Genomic DNA, 19222 nt, shown 5'->3' with positions numbered 1-19222 from the left:
TCTTTCTTGCTCTTCAGACAGAAGTGGGTTAATTAATCCCTTAAGAACCAAGGAGGCGGAAGTTTCCTGCCAAATATTTCCCTTTTTGGAGAATCATTTTCTTTTAATGCGGGGAGAGCGGGGTAGGGTGGGATGGCAACGAGATTATGATGTATTTTGCTTTTAAATGCATCCCGGTAAGTAGGTTGAATAAGGTGAATAAGCCTCGCATTTTTCGTCATAAATTACTGTATCTCATTGTTTTCATAGAGGAAAAAATGTAATATAAGTTTTCCGATTTTTATTCAAGAGCAAATTGTAACAACATTAACCTTTTGAAATATTAAATCAGTTCTAACATTTTGGAAGCTTCCAGAAAATCGTGACTGAGTGATCTGTGGCTCTTTTGATGTTTTCTTTATTCAGCAATTAATAGTTTGTCTTAAATCAAAATTATCGTTTAAATCAGCATAAGAATTGTTTGATACCAAAAAGGGTAATAACTCTCATTTTCTCAATAATTCGATAATGCTCTTTTATTTGCTTACACTGATCGAGTGGGAAAACCAAATACCAAAGTACACAAAAACTTTGATATGGTAGTACTCCTAGCCTAGCTTGCGTGACTTGCTTTTTAATCTATATGGGATTCTGTATTGATTTTTTATTATAGTACAGTAGAGTGATTTAAACAAATATATATTTGATTGTTATTTTTTCATATTTAATTTAGACAGGAAAGATTTCTTAACCTTGCTATCTCAAAACCAAAAAATCGAACTGTAATCATATTACAGCGGTGAGGTCTTTGTAATTTAAAATAATTAAAGTGATCAGTGAGATTATTGCAGAAGGCCTTGATTAAATGAAAAGCTTCAAGAGTAGGTGGAAAAATAGAACAGACATTTAGCTGGTGAGTTATTGGGTTATTTATATAAATATTCCGTGTTTTAGTTTTCTGTAAACTATTGAGATGGCTTTTGCTTGTCCGTCGGAACCCTTTTGTCCGCCCTCCGATCTTAAAAACTACTGAGGCTAGAGGGCTGGATATTTGTATGTCGGTCATCCACCCACCAATCATCAAACATACCAAATTGCAGCCCTCTAGCCTCTATAGTTTTTTTTTTTTTTTTTAAGGTTAAAATTAGCCATAATCGTGGGTCTGGCACCACAACAACACAGGCCACCACGGCCGGTTGAGAGTTTCATGGGCCGTGGCTGAGAGTTTCATACAGCATCATACACTGTACAGAAAACTCGATTGCGCCAAAGAAAATTCGGAGCATTTTTTACTTGTTTTTTAATGAAAGCAGTTGAACTGTTGGAAGGAAAAAACATATGCAGGAAAAAATATAACACAAATTACAAAATTTAATTGAAAGAAAAACGAAATACAAAGGCAGGATACCCTTTCACCAAAAAACTTGGGTTAATTTTTTAACAAACGACAGGCATGCTATGGCGTTTTTCACGAGACATTAAAAAATATTGAAGATGCTCAAGATATTGTGTTAGTATATAATTGGGAAGGCAATCATTTATTTATTTATTTATTTATCTATTTATTTATTTATTCATAATATCAACACTTCCTGATGAAAAACACTCAGATGAATATAGCAAACCAAACCAAACTAACAGGGCATTTAAATCGTCTTATCCATTAACAGCTATTAAAAAAGCAGTTTCTTTATACCAGACACGATATTTGACAGACGAATGTTGAACAGTTGCTTGTGCTTCAGCAATAATTTTTTTTTATTTATGCATTGTTGTAGTTCTGCAACGGACAAGGATCCCAATAAATTTGAGTAAATCTTATTTGGATCCACCCATGTATTACATAGGGGGAAAATCTTTTGATGTAAGATTAAGATCCTTAGCCTCTAGGCGAATTTGCTAAACTGGACACTACCAGATTCCCGAACCGGTTTGACAACGGAGTTTATACTGTGGTTTCAGTCCACACACCGGCCATTCTTTCTGTCTGTCAAAAATAATTGAGAGAGTGACCTCCCACGGGCGATTAGAAGTATAATAAGAGCGTCTGAAACTTATGTTGACAACGTACTAAACCTGTCTGCCTCCAGTGAACAAAGGTCTAAGAAACTACAAGTAAAGACCTACTGCAAGTTGAACAAAGGCTGTCGGACACTGAAAATCCTGAGAATACTTGGTGTCTAGTGGACATATGTGTTGTGAAAATCGGTAAAAGGCAAATTTGCAGGCTTCTTAACCTGAGACACATATGGGGAACAAGCGTGTTATGGAGAAAAGGGAGATAGGAATATCCAAAAGTAAGAAATGTAAATTAAACCGGGGCAAGACACGAGCCTTTTGCCACGCTGAAAAGTGTGTTCAAAATACTCTACTGGGATTGCGAGTATGACTTCAGTTCCTGGAGCGGGATGAGTAAGACTTTCCCATTGCAGCAAAATCTCTAAATCTCTATCAACACAGAGAAAAAGATTGGGAGAAAGTTAGCAAATGCATGAGTTCAAAAAATGTATCCACATTATTTCTTTGGTTCTCGAGGAGTTTTGCCTGCACACGGGGAAAACCTACCTCCACCTTGGCATAATGTATGTATATGTATATATATGTATATATATATATATATATATATATATATATATATATATATATATATATATAATTCATATATATATATAACTTATATACATATATATATATATATATATATATATATATATATATATATATATATATATATATATATATATATATATATATATATATATATATATGTATATATATAGATATATATATATATATATATATATATATATATATATATATATATATATATATATATATATATATATATATATATATATAAATGAGAAAGTGTTGACTTCTAGCAAGACGGATGCGTAGAACAAACACGACGACGAAAAGGAGGTGATAAATAATCAACTTTATTTCCAGCCAGCGTTTCACAGCATGGCTTCATCATCAGAGCTAAAATACAAAAATAACAACAATTAAAAATCAATGCATAGGACTCAGTAAAATCATTAACGTTAAAATATAGATATTAAAACCGAAAATAAAAGTTAAAACCAACCTAACGCCTCAAGAAAAAAAAACTGAATGACCCAGAAGGGCACCAAAAGGACGAAGAGACCTCTTGAGCAATAGAGGGGCAGAAGAGGACTGACTATTCAAAGATGGAACCCGTTGTTTGATGGTTAACGACTCGAGGATATGGAGAGAAGTTTCATCAGCAGCTTGCTCTAAGATTTCAAAACCGTCATAGGGAATACAAGCTTTGCATCGTTTAGAATGTTCCCTTATGTTAGAAAACTCCTTCTTACTCAATGTACACCCTGTTCTATGGCTAAAGCCACGATGAGAGTCAACTCGCACTTTCAGCATTCTTTTGGTGGATCCGACTTAAGTCCCGAGATTACATCTCTGGCAAATATACTGTACTTATAGACCACCGAAGACAGCATAAGGTTGAGAACAGTGTCTTTAAATCTAAAAAGAGATCCAATGGTTCTTGGATTCCTTAGAACGGGTTTGGGATTGAGACAGTAAAGGTTTTTCTTTAAAATCTGCCTCAACGTAGATAAAAATTTTTGACCGTTCGTAAAAGGCAAAGAAACATAAAAATCAAGTTTAGGTACTGTAAGTACGGGAATTTTTTATCAAATTTGTTATTCAAGAATCTTTTGAGATGTTTCTCAAATAAAAGTTTGCGGTAGCAGTTATTCTGATAGTATTTCCATGGGAACTCAACCTCATTATGAAAAGAGAGCCAGTCTGAAGAGATAAAAGGCTCTGGGCAGTAACGTTAAAATACCATTAAGCTTAAAATTGTAAAAACATGAACTATAAAAATTTTAACCAAGACCAGTATACGTTTGCTCCCGGAAGATAGAAGTGGAGAAGCGCTGGTTGGATCTGGTAATTAACACATCGAGAAAAGGAGGCACTCATTGTTTTCACGTTCTATGGTAAATGTAATACCAGGATGGAGATTGGTAGCGAATTATAAAAATTGTTCAGCAGCACCTTTACTCTACCGAAAGTGCATAGTTATAAGTTAGCAAAATTTTTGGTACCACCATTACAACCAATTTCAGAAAATAAGCATACCCTGACTAACTCCATTGTGTTTTCCAAAGAGATTGTTAGTCAGGACCTCGATCTGTATATGGTGAGTCTTGATGTTGTCTCACTTTTCACTAATGTACCGTTGCAGGCAACGATACAAATTATTTTAGATAAGATTATTCTAAAACCAGGTTTTATCTATCAAGGGTTTGGTAGAGATGATTTTGAAAAGCTTAAATTTGGCTGTGCTGGACACAGACTTTTCCTTTAATGGAAAGCATTATAAGCAGGTATGAGACCTTCGTTGGGTCCGGTTCTGGCAAATGTTTTTGTGTCATTTGGAGGAAATGCTTTTGAGCCACCGTTCATCCTCATTTCGCCCATTATATTATAAACAGTATGTTGATGATATTTTCTACTTTTTCAAAGTAAAGATGCTGCTTAACAGTTTTTAGAAGTTACTAACAATCTCCATCCTAGTATTACATTTACCTTAGAACGTGAAAACAATGAGTGCCTCCTTTCCTAGATGTGTTAATTACCAGATCCAACCAGCGCTTCTCCACTTCTGTCTTCCGGAAGCAAACGTATACTGGTCTTGTTCAAATTTTTATAGTTCATGTTTTTACAATTTTAAGCTTAATGGTATTTTAACTTTACTGCACAGAGCATTTTCTCTCTCTTCAAACTGGCTCTCTTTTCATAATGAGGCTGAGTTCCTAAGAAAATACTTTCAGAATAACTGCTACCCCAAACTTTTATTTGAAAAATATCTCAAAAGTTTCTTGAATGACAAATTTCAGCCCAAAATTCCTGTACTTACAGTACCTAAACTTGATTTTTGTTTCTTTGCCTTTTACGAACGATGAAAAATTTTAAACTACGTTGAGGCAGATTTTAAAGAAATACCTTTACTGTCTCAATCCCAAACCAGTTCTAAGCAATCCAAGAGCCACTGGATCTCTTTTTAGATTTAAAGACACTGTTCCCAACCTTATGCGTTCTTTGGTGGTTTATAAGTATACTTGCCCGAGATGTAATCTCGGGACTTACGTCGGATCCACCAAAAGAATGCTGAAAGTGTAAGTTGACTCTCATTGTGGCTTCAGCCATAGAACAGGGTGTACATTGAGTAAGGAGTTTTCTAACATAAGGGAACATTCTAAACGATGCAAAGCTTGTATTTCCTATGACGATTTTAGCCCTGATGATGAAGTCATGCTTTGAAACGTTGGCTGGAAATAAAGTTGATTTTGTATCACCTCCTTTTCGTCGTCCTGTTTGTTCTTCTATATATATATATATATATATATATATATATATATATATATATATATATATATATATACACATATATATATATATATATATATATATATATATATATATATATATATATATATATATATATATATATATATATGTATATATATATATATATATATATATATATATATATATATATATATATATATATATATATATATATTTATTTATATGTTTCCTGGTGCAGGTGGTTCTTATGACTCCACATTTATTACTTTACTCTAAAATAGCCTTGCAAGATACCCAGGACATATAAAACACAAACAAAAAGGAGTTGTACAAGGAGCGGAGGGCTCTTACTCAAAGGGAAGTGCGTGAAACACGTGGATACAAAAATAGTATATTCTCATAAAACACAAGATCAAAGGGACATTAACTGAAACACGTTAAATTGCTGTTGCCGAGGTCCTCCCGAAGGAGGGGGAGCTTGGGTATGCCAGGAACACGAACCAAGGAAAATTCTGCTACGATCGTCCTTCTGAAACGATATTAGGACCCAGGTTACAAATCTGATGCTGGAATTCGGGGAATGAATTACTCGGGTGTGCGCTGAGGGCGCCAAGGACTCACCCGAGGCGTTACTTGTGACTCAGAGGAAAGAAGCACCGAACACGTGGGCCGGGATTAAACCAAGAAACATCAGGGAATACAAAGTTATAGGCCCAGAAGTTAATAAATGCACAAGGGCGAAGTAACGTGACTAGCAACTCGTTTTGGGTACTTTACCACATTGCAGGGGTGTAAGGCTGACGTCGTCTTCTGCCAGGGACCACGTGTGGGAGCGTCGACGAAAGGGCCTCCTCACCAAGGTACTGCTTCAAGTCGTAGATTGGGGCGGAAAAGGACGCCCTTGGGATGATGAAAAGGCCGCCGTTGAGTATCAGCTCGCTTTTGGGGACTTGCAATCCCCGCTTGCAGTCTTTGAGGGCCACGTGGATCGGGACACGGAGCAAAGGGCAGCTGATTTCCACGTGGCGGCGAGCGAACGGAGGGCAGGGGGCACGGTAAGTGCCCTCTCGGCTTAAACTAGCGACGGTGTGTGAGAAAGAGCTGTCCTCGCCCTGACCTTTTATTGCTTCTGGACAGGGGTAGGGGGCGGGCGATGTCCTGACCCAGGTCACGCTGCTATATCAAAGAAAACGGCTTCCTCTCCTGTACCAAAGAAAACGGTGCAAAGCCATTTACTGCCCAAAAGATTATATCTCTGAGCCCTTACCCCTGACTTCCACTGGTTCAAACTAACCCAAGCCAGTATCCACTACCTCTCACTGGTTTAAAATAGACAGAGGCCTATCTATCGGCCGAGCAGAATATATATATATATATATTTTATATATATTTATAATATATATATATATATATATATATATATATATATATATATATATATATATATATATATATATATATATAAATGTATGTGTGTGCGTGTATGTATATAATCAACATGGAACCTTTTCCCTTCACTTGAATGTATCCACATAGACAAGAGCAAAAACAATTTACTCCTTGAACCTTTTTTTTTTATTTGCTCCACTTTCTCTAACAGTTGCGGATTTCCCGAAGGGGTCGAAGGAAGCGAAAGGGAGATTAGGCGAACGATGCTGGCACCCTCCACGACACCCAGCAGACAGCGTCCTGTATGGCAAGAAGTCGGTCGTCAGTGGCAATAAAATCTGCGGGAGTCATCAGCTTTCCTCAGCTGATGTCCTTCCATATAAAAGTTTGAAGAAAGTAGAAAATTCTCCTGGATAAGTCTCGTCGTCTTGATATGGTGAATATTGATCTTGAACCTCAAACTTCCATTCCCCGCCCCCCCTCTCTCTCTCTCTCTCTCTCTCTCTCTCTCTCTCTCTCTCTCTCTCTCTCTCTCTCTCTCTCTCTCTCTTCTATATTTCATTACCATTAGGTGAAATATGAGCAAACTGCATATGCTATTTTTGGAATATATACATTTCTTAATATTTGGATTTGGTTTGTTGCATAATCCGGTCTGGAATACCTAAGTCACAGATGAAATCCTGATATGCCTCTCACCCCCTCTCCATTAAAAAATAGAGAAATATGCTCATCATAGAATAAATGGCATTACGTCTATCTTCCTACACTGTAGCAAACTGAGCGAACTCTCTTTTTACAAATTGTTGGTTTTACTTCCGTAATTCTTATTACTTTTAGATAATAATTATTCCAACATGTATATATCTTCATATAATGGCATTAAAGAAGAAAGTTATATTTCATTGTTTATATTTTATTATAAATTTCAATCGTGTTTTGGTTATTACTCCGGACTCCTTGGAAAAGAATGCGCCGCTGTCACCATTTAAAATAAAAACCGATATCTCTTTGATGAAGAAATATAACCTAAGTTACCTTACCTCTGACTCTTTTGTAAATATTTTTAATCCACATGTCAAGATATCATGACGTTTTGCAACGTAAAAAAAAAAAAAGTATGGATATAAAAACCAAAGTAAAAAATTTCAGGCTTCGTAACAAATCGCAATACTTCATGACGTATTCGATATAGACTGAAAGACGTCATCAGCAACAAAAAGAAAAGAAGGGACTTTGCAGAGTTCTATGTTTATAGTATGTTGTTAATGTTTCTCCTAAAAGTATACGACATTTCAAACGATTATTTTTCGTCTTCCTCAGTTTAAAAAATGATAAGCTTCCACAGATAATTTTTGTATTTAATGGTTTAATCACTAAAAAGGAAAATATCGTCTAAGAGTTATTTACCTCACCACTTTTCAAAAGCAAAAGGATAAAAGGTCGACGAGTGCTGATAAAAGAGTGACAGAGAAATTGTTTTTTAATATAAGTTCGTTTTAGATGGAGAAAAAAATAAAATGGGAAAACATAGAGAAAGACCGACTTAATTGTAAATTTATCATGTTAGAACACATGAATGGAGATGATGGTCTTTTTTATTACCTTTATATACATGAAAATAGCTTTTTTTTCAATGCACACCAGTCCTTGCAATAGGGTTGTCTACCAAACTCCAAAGTAAAATTTTTAGTAGCTTCTTCCTTTACGTAATTTCCCACTTTCTTCTCCTCGGTTTTTTTATTTAGTTATAAATTCATCCTCCAAACTGCAGCGTTACTATAGTTCACTGAAACAGAGAGTAATATGTTTTGTAAAAATTGGTTTTTATTGCACTTTGTACGTGAATCGAATCAGGAGCAACATTTATCAGTAGTTGACGCCTCGGCTTACTAAACTTTTCCTTCGCGCATGGCTTTGGAGATAGTACCTACCGGTAAGTCGACTCCTGCCTCAGTGGGAAAGGGTGAGTCAACTTTTTCAGTTGTCATCATAATCTGGAGCGAGAGAAAAAAGGTTATATTTCAGCTCTCAGGTATTACATCATGGAGGGGCAGTTTCTGTTGGTGGTGGAGGGAAGGGAAACGCTTTCAGCCTTCGTGTTCATTGTTGACTGTTATTTCTGTTGCTACAGAACCTTTAGAAATTTTAGCAGATGGCAGTCGGTTGTTGAATCTAAGATTTTTACCGATTTTAAAAGCTTAAGTGGCTCAAGCAATCTTGGTGTTTTTTCCTGAAGTGCTTGAATATTGCACCATCTTGTAAACGGCAAGAAAGACGTACCGACATGTGAATGGCGGTATCTACTTGTTTTGTATTTGAATTGGTATACGGCTGTTTTTCTTCAAACCTTTGACTGAGGAGGTAGGCTTTGATGGCACTGATTCTTGTAGGGGTATGTTCAGGGTCCCACTTATTTAGAGTTGATTTCACTTGATTTTTTATTTATCTGTTTGTGAAACTGTTGTCGATAATAAGTTGGTTACTCTGTAAGTCTCGCTATGTTTCCTTTCACGTAGAGCAGTGTGAGAGCTCTCGTTAAGTAAGTGGCCACGATGTTCCTCTTATAGACGTTCAAACACAAGCCAGGTCGGTCTGCTCTGTAGACGTTCAGGGAATATTCTTCTATGGTTGAGGAAAGATGAATACAAAGAGAACTGCAGTTCCAGTATCAACCTAAATCGTCTGCTTTAGATTTTATAGTCATTGTTTTACCATCACAATTAGTCTTCATATTCATTTGTGCTTTGTCACCATCTTACTAGCCATTTTACTGACATTGCTTGCAGTTCCTTTTAAACTGTGAATACATTGCCCCACATTCAAGGTTTGGTCAGGTTTTGGTGACTTCAGCCACTCACTTTGATACCAGTGAAAGGTGTACCCATTCCTACCATGCCAAAAATTACCATGCAAAAATCAACCATTAAACTAACTCAAACAAAAATCTCAGTACAGGAATTAGACCTGATGACCCACAATGGACCGTAAGTGAATCATTCATAGCAACCAGTGAAGTTATTCATTCCAGAAACATCAGTTTTACTTCTCTGAATTATATACTAAACAAACCTGATCAGTGTATTTCAGGAATTACAAAAACTGCTGTATCTGAGGAAAGATTTCAAGACACAAGTATGTTAACTCAGAAAAATTAAAAGTGAACGCAGTCTGCTAGATGTGCAGATACTTGTAAGATGGATACAGCCAATGAGAAAAATCTAATTTTTAATAGACAATAATTGCTCGATATTCAAGACCTCAACGAGAGTCGGGGAAATACCTCTGGTAATTTCAGTTCTTCTTCTTGATCTTCTTCCTCCACCTCCTCCTCTACCTTTTGTTGCATTTCCACAACATAGTTTATTAGATGATTTAAGTATTAACACAAGTACACATACATAATGTTCATAAACTGTTTGTGTATGTATAAGATATCAGGGACAATGATCTCATAAATAGATACCTTCTGAAAATTGGGTCTCGTCCCGCCATCCAATGGGGAATCGTTTACGAAGACCCTTTGCCAAAAGCCAAAGCTTTCAGCCAATGAAATAGGGCGATAGAAACATTGAGTACTGTGGCGGCTCTGATTGGCTACAGAAATCCTATTCTGACGTCGGATAGCTCAGTGTAGTTCTAAACATGGAGGTGAAAAGGAGTATTTGTAAACAAGAGATTTCGAAGTGAAGCAAAAGACCGTGGTAAGAATAAGCTGGTTTTTCTTATATTCTTAGGGGGTATGCTTAAGTTCGTAAATGCTGAGGTTTGAATAACCATTGGAAATGTAAAAAATGTGTATTGAGAGAAGTACTGTGGTCGCGGAGCTTATAATTTTGTAACTTTTCGAAAGAATTTTTGTAGACTGTGAGGTCTTTCGAAGTTCAGTGGCCACTGTCTACTTTTTTGAAAACTGAATTTCCAAATTTCTGTGAAAATTATGAGGCTGTGAAACGGATTAGTGGTTTAGCGTCCATTGAAGAATTTTTATCGTAAGTGAACAAAGGTGCTGAAAGGATTTTAGAAGCCTGTTGTGGACATAGGGATCCTGAAACCAACTCTCACGACCTACAGTCCTCTCTCGTCTCAGGTAATGTGGTCAAGATCCAACTATTTAGAATTTTGGCCTTCCAAATCCCCAAATTAAAAAGCATGGGTAATTCTATATATTAGCTCCGCGCCTGTTTTTACCTTTCCAACTGGCTTTTTCTACACTTTGTCGGCGAAATGGAATGTCCCTTCGCCGTGTTTAGTACTGGCCCGGGGGGTGTTGGGTACCCATACGTTAACAAGTTATTGCACTTGCCGGACGGGATATGAACCGTTCGAAACGGACGTACCCGTGCTCTGTCTTGTATGGAAACCCCTTGTTGGATAGACTAAAGGGGTTAATTACAGGTTAATTACACTCGAGCGCCAAAAATTAAAGGTAAATTCATAATTAGCAACCCAAAACTGTAGAAAAAGTCAAGTTATAGCGCCGTCGCCGCCGCGGAGCTACTATATAGTTCTACCAAAGCATGATAGGTGGAGTTTAAAATAATTATCTCAGAGTAAAATCAAATTCAAGTGAAGGAATTCGGTTAACTAGGCTGGGGAGGCTACGGCCCTGAAATGTCACCATCTTATAATCTTTGAAAAATCAGGGGTTATTTACTGTTTCTCTGTTTGTGCAACATTGGTAATCAACGGCCAAGTACTTGCTGAATCAACATCACGAATTCGTTATTTTATTCATCAGTTCTCAGTTCCATAATCAATTTAATAATTCGCTGAGTACCTGCTAAATAATCCTCACGAATCTGCAACATAATGTTTCAGTTAGGAACAGCCGCTATATATCCAGACTCGGGACAGTTTATAACTGGATATTTTGAGGATTTTATAATAACATCATAGCGCTTTTCAAATATCATCAAAAGCACAAAAGGACACTCATAAACTATTGATTTTTGAACCATTTTCTCATCGATAGGACCCATGGATGTTTGGTGGTAGGTGTGGGGAAATTTAAACGCCTGCGCGCACGCACGTTGACCACGGGCATTTTAGCATTCGTACAGCTCTGTATCTTTTATCAGAAACGAAGGAAAAACTTTTAAATTTAAACTTTCGTTAGCCGTCTGCAACCTCGTTTGATAGCTCCAAGCGTCAGCCACGCCCACCTGTTATTTCATCAGCCGGGGATTTGAAGAAAAAATCCGGGATTACCTCGATTCTAACCGAGATCAAGATAGGATTTATGCTGCTTGAGTCTGTCTGTCTGTCTCTGTCTCTCTCTCTCTCTCTCTCTCTCTCTCTCTCTCTCTCTCTCTCTCTCTCGGACCGTGTGTGCTCTGACCCACTTCAGTTGAGAATTAATGTCTCTCTCTCTCTCTCTCTCTCTCTCTCTCTCTCTGTCTGTATTGTCTGATCCACTTCAGTCGAATGACCGTCAGTGACCTATTTATTACATAGGTTTGCAGATATGACAGAATGGGTTCTAGGGGAATCTCTCTCTCTCTCTCTCTCTCTCTCTCTCTCTCTCTCTCTCTCTCTCTCTCTCTCTCTCTCTCGTAGTTAGAGCTCTCGGAAAATTTCAAAGGACACTTGTCGGTTTGTCGAAATTTGCAACATTGCTTTGGGACAATATATACCCTTGTATTCTATTCAATTTAATTTTACCCGTCCGTATACTATAAAAAAATCTGACAAATGAACGTAAGTCCACCTGCCAAAGAAGTTTACCGCCGTAGTTACGTAGTGACTTAACAGGTAACCGGAAGTGCGGGCTGTCCGACAAGTGAGTTAATCACCTGCCCAGCTGGAGACCCAGTGGACGAAACCCTTTGAAGCTCGCGAAAACATCTTAATTGGGTGTTATTCGCCTCGTTGGTACTTCAGGGTAGCAAAGGTATTTAGTTTTAGTTTTCTGCAAAAGAAAACTATTGTGACAGCTTTGTCTGTCCGTCCACACTTTTTCTATCTTCCCGTAGAGCTTAAAAACTCCTGAGGCTAGACGGATGCAAACTGGTATGTTGATCATCCACCCTCCAATCATCAAACATACCAAATTGCAACCCTCTATCCTCAGTAATTTTTATTTTATTTAAAATTAAAGTTAGCCATAATCGTACTTCTGGCACCGCAATAGGTACCGACAACACAAGCCACCACCGGACCGTGGCTTGAGTATCATGGTCAGCGGCTAAGAGTTTCATGGGCCGTGGCTGAAAGTTTCTTACAGCATTAGACGCTGTGCAGAAAACTCTATTACGCCGAAGAAACTAAGGCGCAATTTTTATTAGTTTGTATTGTATTTCGTCTCGTTTTGACTGGGCTGGTGTCTTACGTATTCAAAATAGAGAAATTGGAAATCACGTAAACAACAGGTATCTAAGGTACTGCGGTGTGAAATGAATGAAAGCTGCTAAATCCTAATAAAGGAAATTACCCATTGTTAATATTTGTCAGTGTGAACAGATTCTGAATCATTAGACAATGAAGATCGTTTGCAGTAGCAGAAATTAATCAAAATAATTGGTAAAAATAATTATTGTCTTTTGTGATGGACTCTACTGAATTTTGACACTTTTCCTGCTCGGTGGCACGAAAACATTAAGTTATCATGGAGAGCGTAATTTAGACCCATTGCTGAAGTGATTGTGAATAACAGCCCAGATCTTTACAGCAATGCAACAAACTACATTCACCAGTGCTGTGTAACTTAAGGAATTATGTAAGACCAGTTTCTTTGTAAACTGGAGACTTGCTCATTTATATTCATCTGTAGCAAACCTTTTTTTTCGAATAAGTAATTTATGTATATAATTTTTTTTCAGACAAGATTTCCCTCGAGGAGTTACTGCCATATCGATTCAAAGTCGTTTCAATACATCAATGATGACGATTTGATAAAACTCACTGTCTTTCGATAGATAAAGCAAGTCTTTAAGTTACTGAATAAAACAGAAGACAAAAAAGCGTATTAGATTTTATTACTGGCGCTAAATCCATATTATACAACATTCAATAAGTCAGTAAATCCAATCCCGTGACAGAGAGAGAAAACTAAATAATGTCTGTGAAGCAAAATTGTGTACGTTGTCTATTATTGCAAATGTTTTGAAATAGTCAGTGTTGGCATGACATCCAATTCTGGATTAAACTTTCTCAGCAACTCATTCGGCTAACCCTGTTATATGGCACTTTTTTCTGTTGTGAATCAGTATCGCGAAATCAGTATAATTGCAAATGATTAAATACAAACTTGGATATTTTGATTTGTAAACAAAACACGGTTATTTCGTTATATTAGCACCACGAAATGATTAAGAGTAGAAAAAAAGATAAATTACCAAGCAAAGTTTTGAATCGTAAAACGTAACTAGTTACTTGAATTATGTAAACTTCGATCTACATGTACAGGATAACTTTTTGTGTAAGTGTCGAACAAGTATGGCACTGGAATACAAACAAAATTTTTGAAGTTTAAAGATATCAGTTTTAGTGTTTGAAACTGTTCGTATTGAGACGAAGTGTGTTGTATCAAACCGTCTTTGTAGATGTATCGAAACGACTCAATTTTGAATCAAAACGACGGGAGGAGGGACCAAAATATCTATGCTGACGTTGAGGTACAACAATGCTATTCGACATTCATGACAAGGCCAGGGCAGGAATCGACAGTTGAGCTTGGTAAGTCTTGTATCTGGCTACAAATTCTGAAAAAAGAAACCATTGATCTGTCGACAACTCAAGGTTCGATGTGAGTTATAAAAAAATATTTTTGCCAAGTAGTTTTGACCATAAACACTGACGGTACTAAAGGTTTTGTATATAGTTTTTATATAAATGTACATGCCTGGACTCATTTTAAAATACAATTACAGGGCCAGGAAGAGTTTTATGAACTCAATTCCGGTCAAGCTCTGATTCAGATTTCATTTTGAATATCAGATTTGTCGCACTAAGTATATCTTAAATAGTTGTTCATCCTGTGCCTCTGATTTGTTTACAGCACCTGTCTGTGAAAGCGAGGTTGATGAAGTACCTTCATGTAGAGTGTACTAAATAGGATATCGACTTCTATCTGGAAATAATCAACTGTTGTTCATCGTAGGTGGGTAGTACCGTCAGTGCTTAAGTTTTCGCGCGACATTACAGTGTAGTAACTTTATTAACAACTTTAACTGATTGATCCTTTCGATAAGTATGACGTCGTCTGACGTGTTTGGCATTTAAAAAGTAATTTGCACAGAATGCTGTGTTGTTAAAAGGAGGTGGTTTTCTTGAATTTGTAGCACTGAGCTTAGCCCTTACAAATGACATGGTAGGCTGACTTTTCTTGTTTGAAATGAACGTTCATTAGCTATCTGCCGTTATTTATATTGATTTAACAGGATAGTTTATACTGGGATTTTCCCCACTTTAGTCAGTGCCACATATTTCATATTACAGTTCATAATGTCAGGAGGTACATAGGGGAATTATACCTCGGTCAAACATTAAGAGAAGGTTCAGAACATTTCACATTCAAATAAGTTTTGCCTTCTACAGAGATTTGTTCTTTTGCAGGTTCGTTGCCACATGACATTTTGAGCTAAATGAAAGAAAACTAAACTAAAAGGCAGGTGGAAGATGATATACTACCCGTGGAATTTTATATAACAGTATCACTACAAGTTGAATCAAATTAAGAGAAGATTGCAACCAAAATTACTGCTGCTGGAAAGAACAAGAATATGAAAGGTTATGACACTGGATATCTTAATTATGATATAGAGTGAATATCACATACAAGAAAAATCAAGAAAGTTGACATGGAAAATTACTATAAATCACGCACAAATGAAAAACACAGAAATGAGATGTGCCAAACTGCAAGGGCTAAGTAAACGTCCCCAGACAGAAACTGACCTCAGCCAGGATTGCTGTGTGGCACATACTCCCAGCATAGGCCAGACCAGTCTCTGCCAAGGCTAGGCTGGTCAGGATTAGTAGGTTGAGAAATTATCAGAGTCAAATTCAGCCTGGTATTCCTTCCCCTTTGTTGCATGCAGGCATGTTCCCTTGCTTTTTGGTTTGCTGGTATTATTCAGGATCTCTGGGTATCTTGTTATTCCATTTATGAGTTATTTGACTAAATTACAAAGTCAGGAGTCCTCCTGGTTTTGTGTACCGGTGGAGATCAAAATAATAACCACTGGGTTCACCACTTCACAAGAATGGATGTGGCTTAGCTATGCTGTGATTATACCCAACGCACAGGGCAAGCCACAGTCAAGTCTCATTCCTTGGTAGTCACATAATCAGTGCCAAAGACCTCTACTGTCATTTTCATAGTACATATTCCCCTGCCAAGCACTCCCCTCCCCAACTGTCGAATAGAGGAAACCTGACGAGAGTAACTGGGTATTGGCATTCTGGGTGTGGCCTTTCTACTGCTGTAAGGCAACTTTTCACTGTCACTACGTGGTGAGGGCAAGCTAATGATTAAAGTGTACCCAGCAGAGACCCACAACTTATTTGTGTCACAATAGTCCCAGATAGGTTGGCTACTCTCCCCAAAGGGAAATGAACCCTAAATGAAGAGAGTAGAGTGATCTGGAAACTAGACCACTGGCTGTAGATGGACCTTCTTCACCCAGTTCAACCCATGCTGCAGAGGGCCAAGCATGGGTGTTATCCCATGAACACACCTCCCAGAGCACAAACAACTCTCTAGTCCCTAAGGTATTGACTCTGGGACAATAAATTAGGGCTTGTCCGCCCTCTCCACTCCTGGATGACAGCGGCTGCTAGCATGGCTCTCACCACCTGTGGGTCGAACCCCAGTGCAGGATAACAATAATATAAGAATCACTGAATCCCTGTGCAGTGCATCAGTAAGATTCAGGGTGGCATCCAACAATTACTGGAGCTGGAAAGCCATTATACTTCAGGTAAGCTAATAGCTAGGGAAATAACTAGCAGGCCTGGACTCCAGTTACTCAGGCCATTTACCCACACGTTGCCCATGAATGGAGTGTGCTAACTGCAATGTTTGTCCCTAGGCCATGACAGATCCCACATAATATAGAAGTTTGAATGCTAGAAAGAGTTGGAAAGGCCTCAGGTTGAGAGAATATGATTGAAAATGAAACAATGTTTTACTGTATATCAACAGATTTACATCAGAATAAAATTTTTTCAACTCTCAACAGTGGGAACTAAACTATTAAGAGAGCAGATTCCAAACACTTGGACCTGTAGGATACTAGCAATGGAAACCCTTTTTCAGTAAGAACATAAAAAATGAAAAAATTAATGAGATTTTACCCGTACCCATGAATTTAATCAAGTGTCAAGAAGAAAAATGAAAATGTGGTATTGGAGTGTTTAATCTCCCGAAGAAACTGGAAGATATAAAGTAGGAAATTGATAAAAATATTTATGAATCCATCTTTAATTATCTGCTTTCAAGTACTGTATGTTTACTGTGTGTACAGGATCACGGAGGAATGAGAAATAGTGGAACCAGGTTGCGGTGAAGATATTTAAAAAATCAATATTGAAGCAGGAACCACAGAATAATCAGTGTTTCTACAGTAACGTAGGAGAGATGAAAACATGAAGATACCAAGGAGTTGTGTGACACTAGAGTAGTAGTTTTCCAAGACAATAATACACGAAAACTGGTGAGTGGACCTGCTTGACGAGCCAAATGGAGGGCCTCCATTAAACAAAGAGGAATTGAAACCAGACCACTGGAGTATTCCATCACAACCGGGATGATCATGGGTGAGTCTTGAAGTATTTAGTAGTATGAAATTCTGTTATAGCTTTTTAGGGAACCATTCAGCATATGCATGCAAGAGTAGAAAATTAGGAAACCAGAGTAGACATAAGCGCTAGTACTAAAAGAATCAAGAATTTAAAGATGGTATTTGCTGTACAGTACAAATGAGCTTGTTCAATGAATTTCTGAAAAGCTGAAATGAAAAACTTTGAACTGAAAGGCTGAAATGAAAAACTCAAAGAAATTTTATCCTGTGTGTTGGATTGTTTCAGCAGTACAGTACATTAGCTGCTAAAGTGGAGAGTTATTTCATGTATGAAGTGTTTGGGAATTCCCAGATGTAGGTACAAGGTGTTTTTTGTAAGGGAAATGCAATGTTTTCTCTCCTAAGGGGCCTGATTTCCTTTATGTAACCATCTCATTTCTCATTATCCAAAGCTCCAAAAACACTGGAATGCTGCAGATGCATTTAATTTTAATCGAGACAGTTTATGAAATGGAAAAACTTCAATCTCCTAGTCCGTTCCAGAAAATGTCTTACAGTAAATAAGGAGAACTCATATGACATCTAGAAAGTACAGGTAGACTTGCATTTAGGAATTACATGGAATGAATATGAACTTAATAAGTCACAGCCTGAGTCATAGACTCCAAGAGGAGGATAGCCGACGTTACGTAAGCCACCCTGTGTTATTTTGTACAACTTCAAGAAGCCCTGTAGTCGAGCTACACGCTTTTAAAAATGAGTGATACTAAAAAAATACTGATGCTTTATCGGGGAGCTGACAGGGCACAGATGGTACCTTATGAAAGTTGGTACATTTTTCTTTCAACCTGATGTGCTGGGAAGACCTGGGTCAACAGTTTGAATTATAAATTGTAGAATAGTATAGGATTGCTGTAGCATCTGATTTAATGTTTCCTCTTTAGGCTGAGAGCTCAGGAGAACAGAATGGGTCACAATGAGGGACCGAAGGGAACGTCGCATACTCTAGTGGACTAAACCCAGTTTGTCACCTGGATCTTGGGCCTATAAAGGTAAGATATCAATCAAATTTGAAATGTTCCACAGACCAAATAAAATTTAATTTCATTAAGATGTCGTTGATAAAAGGCTACAGACGTTCAAACGGGTCTAAAATTACCCTGTCCCCTCTGTGCCCCTGTTAGTAAAAGGGGCTCAGCTGTAGTATGCTTGCAGCCTGGTTACAGTATAACATTTATCTTTTATCTTAATATTTTGTGAGACAAAAGATCTCAGCGTGACATGATGTCATTAATTTCTTCTTGATCTCTTCAGGAAAGCGTCTGCAGTTTTCAAGTATCAGTGAAAGATTTTTGGAATTCTTCAACTAACTACATGAGACGACAACAGTTTTACATGACCAAAACTGAACAATGTGCCAAAATGTAGAAAAATATGGCCTTATTAACATAGGTGTTGGGAAGTGTCATACTTTCTTAGAGAGGTTACAGTCTTAACAAGGATAGGGTTGAATTTACAGTACTGCACAAGTGTTTCATCAAGGTCAAAACAGCCCGTTGACCCAAAGTCGAGTAAGAGTTCATCTCTGCTTCTTGTAATTTTTATGTAGGAACTTAGGGAGTCTGTACCAGATATGCAGTTCACTGTGATTCAGGACATAAATAATTTATCACCAGTTAACCCAATGCAGTTCACTGTGATTGAGGACATACATAATTTATCACTTAACCCAGTGCAGTTCACTGTTATTC

General features: G+C 37.4%; 1 long non-coding RNA gene across 1 annotated transcript; it reads left to right on the top strand.

The window, feature by feature from the left end:
* Positions 1–10333: 10333 nt before the first annotated feature.
* Positions 10334–18528, top strand: LOC136842518 (uncharacterized). Its single transcript, XR_010854245.1, has 5 exons — positions 10334–10430; positions 13548–14403; positions 14726–14827; positions 15283–17487; positions 18416–18528. It is a non-coding gene; the product is annotated as an uncharacterized lncRNA (long non-coding RNA).
* Positions 18529–19222: the final 694 nt, after the last annotated feature.

The sequence above is a fragment of the Macrobrachium rosenbergii genome, chromosome 10 (assembly GCF_040412425.1).
Source record: "Macrobrachium rosenbergii isolate ZJJX-2024 chromosome 10, ASM4041242v1, whole genome shotgun sequence".
Lineage (NCBI taxonomy): Eukaryota > Metazoa > Arthropoda > Malacostraca > Decapoda > Palaemonidae > Macrobrachium > Macrobrachium rosenbergii.
Note: the sequence above shows the minus strand (reverse complement) of the source record. Positions and strands in the feature narration are given on the sequence as shown.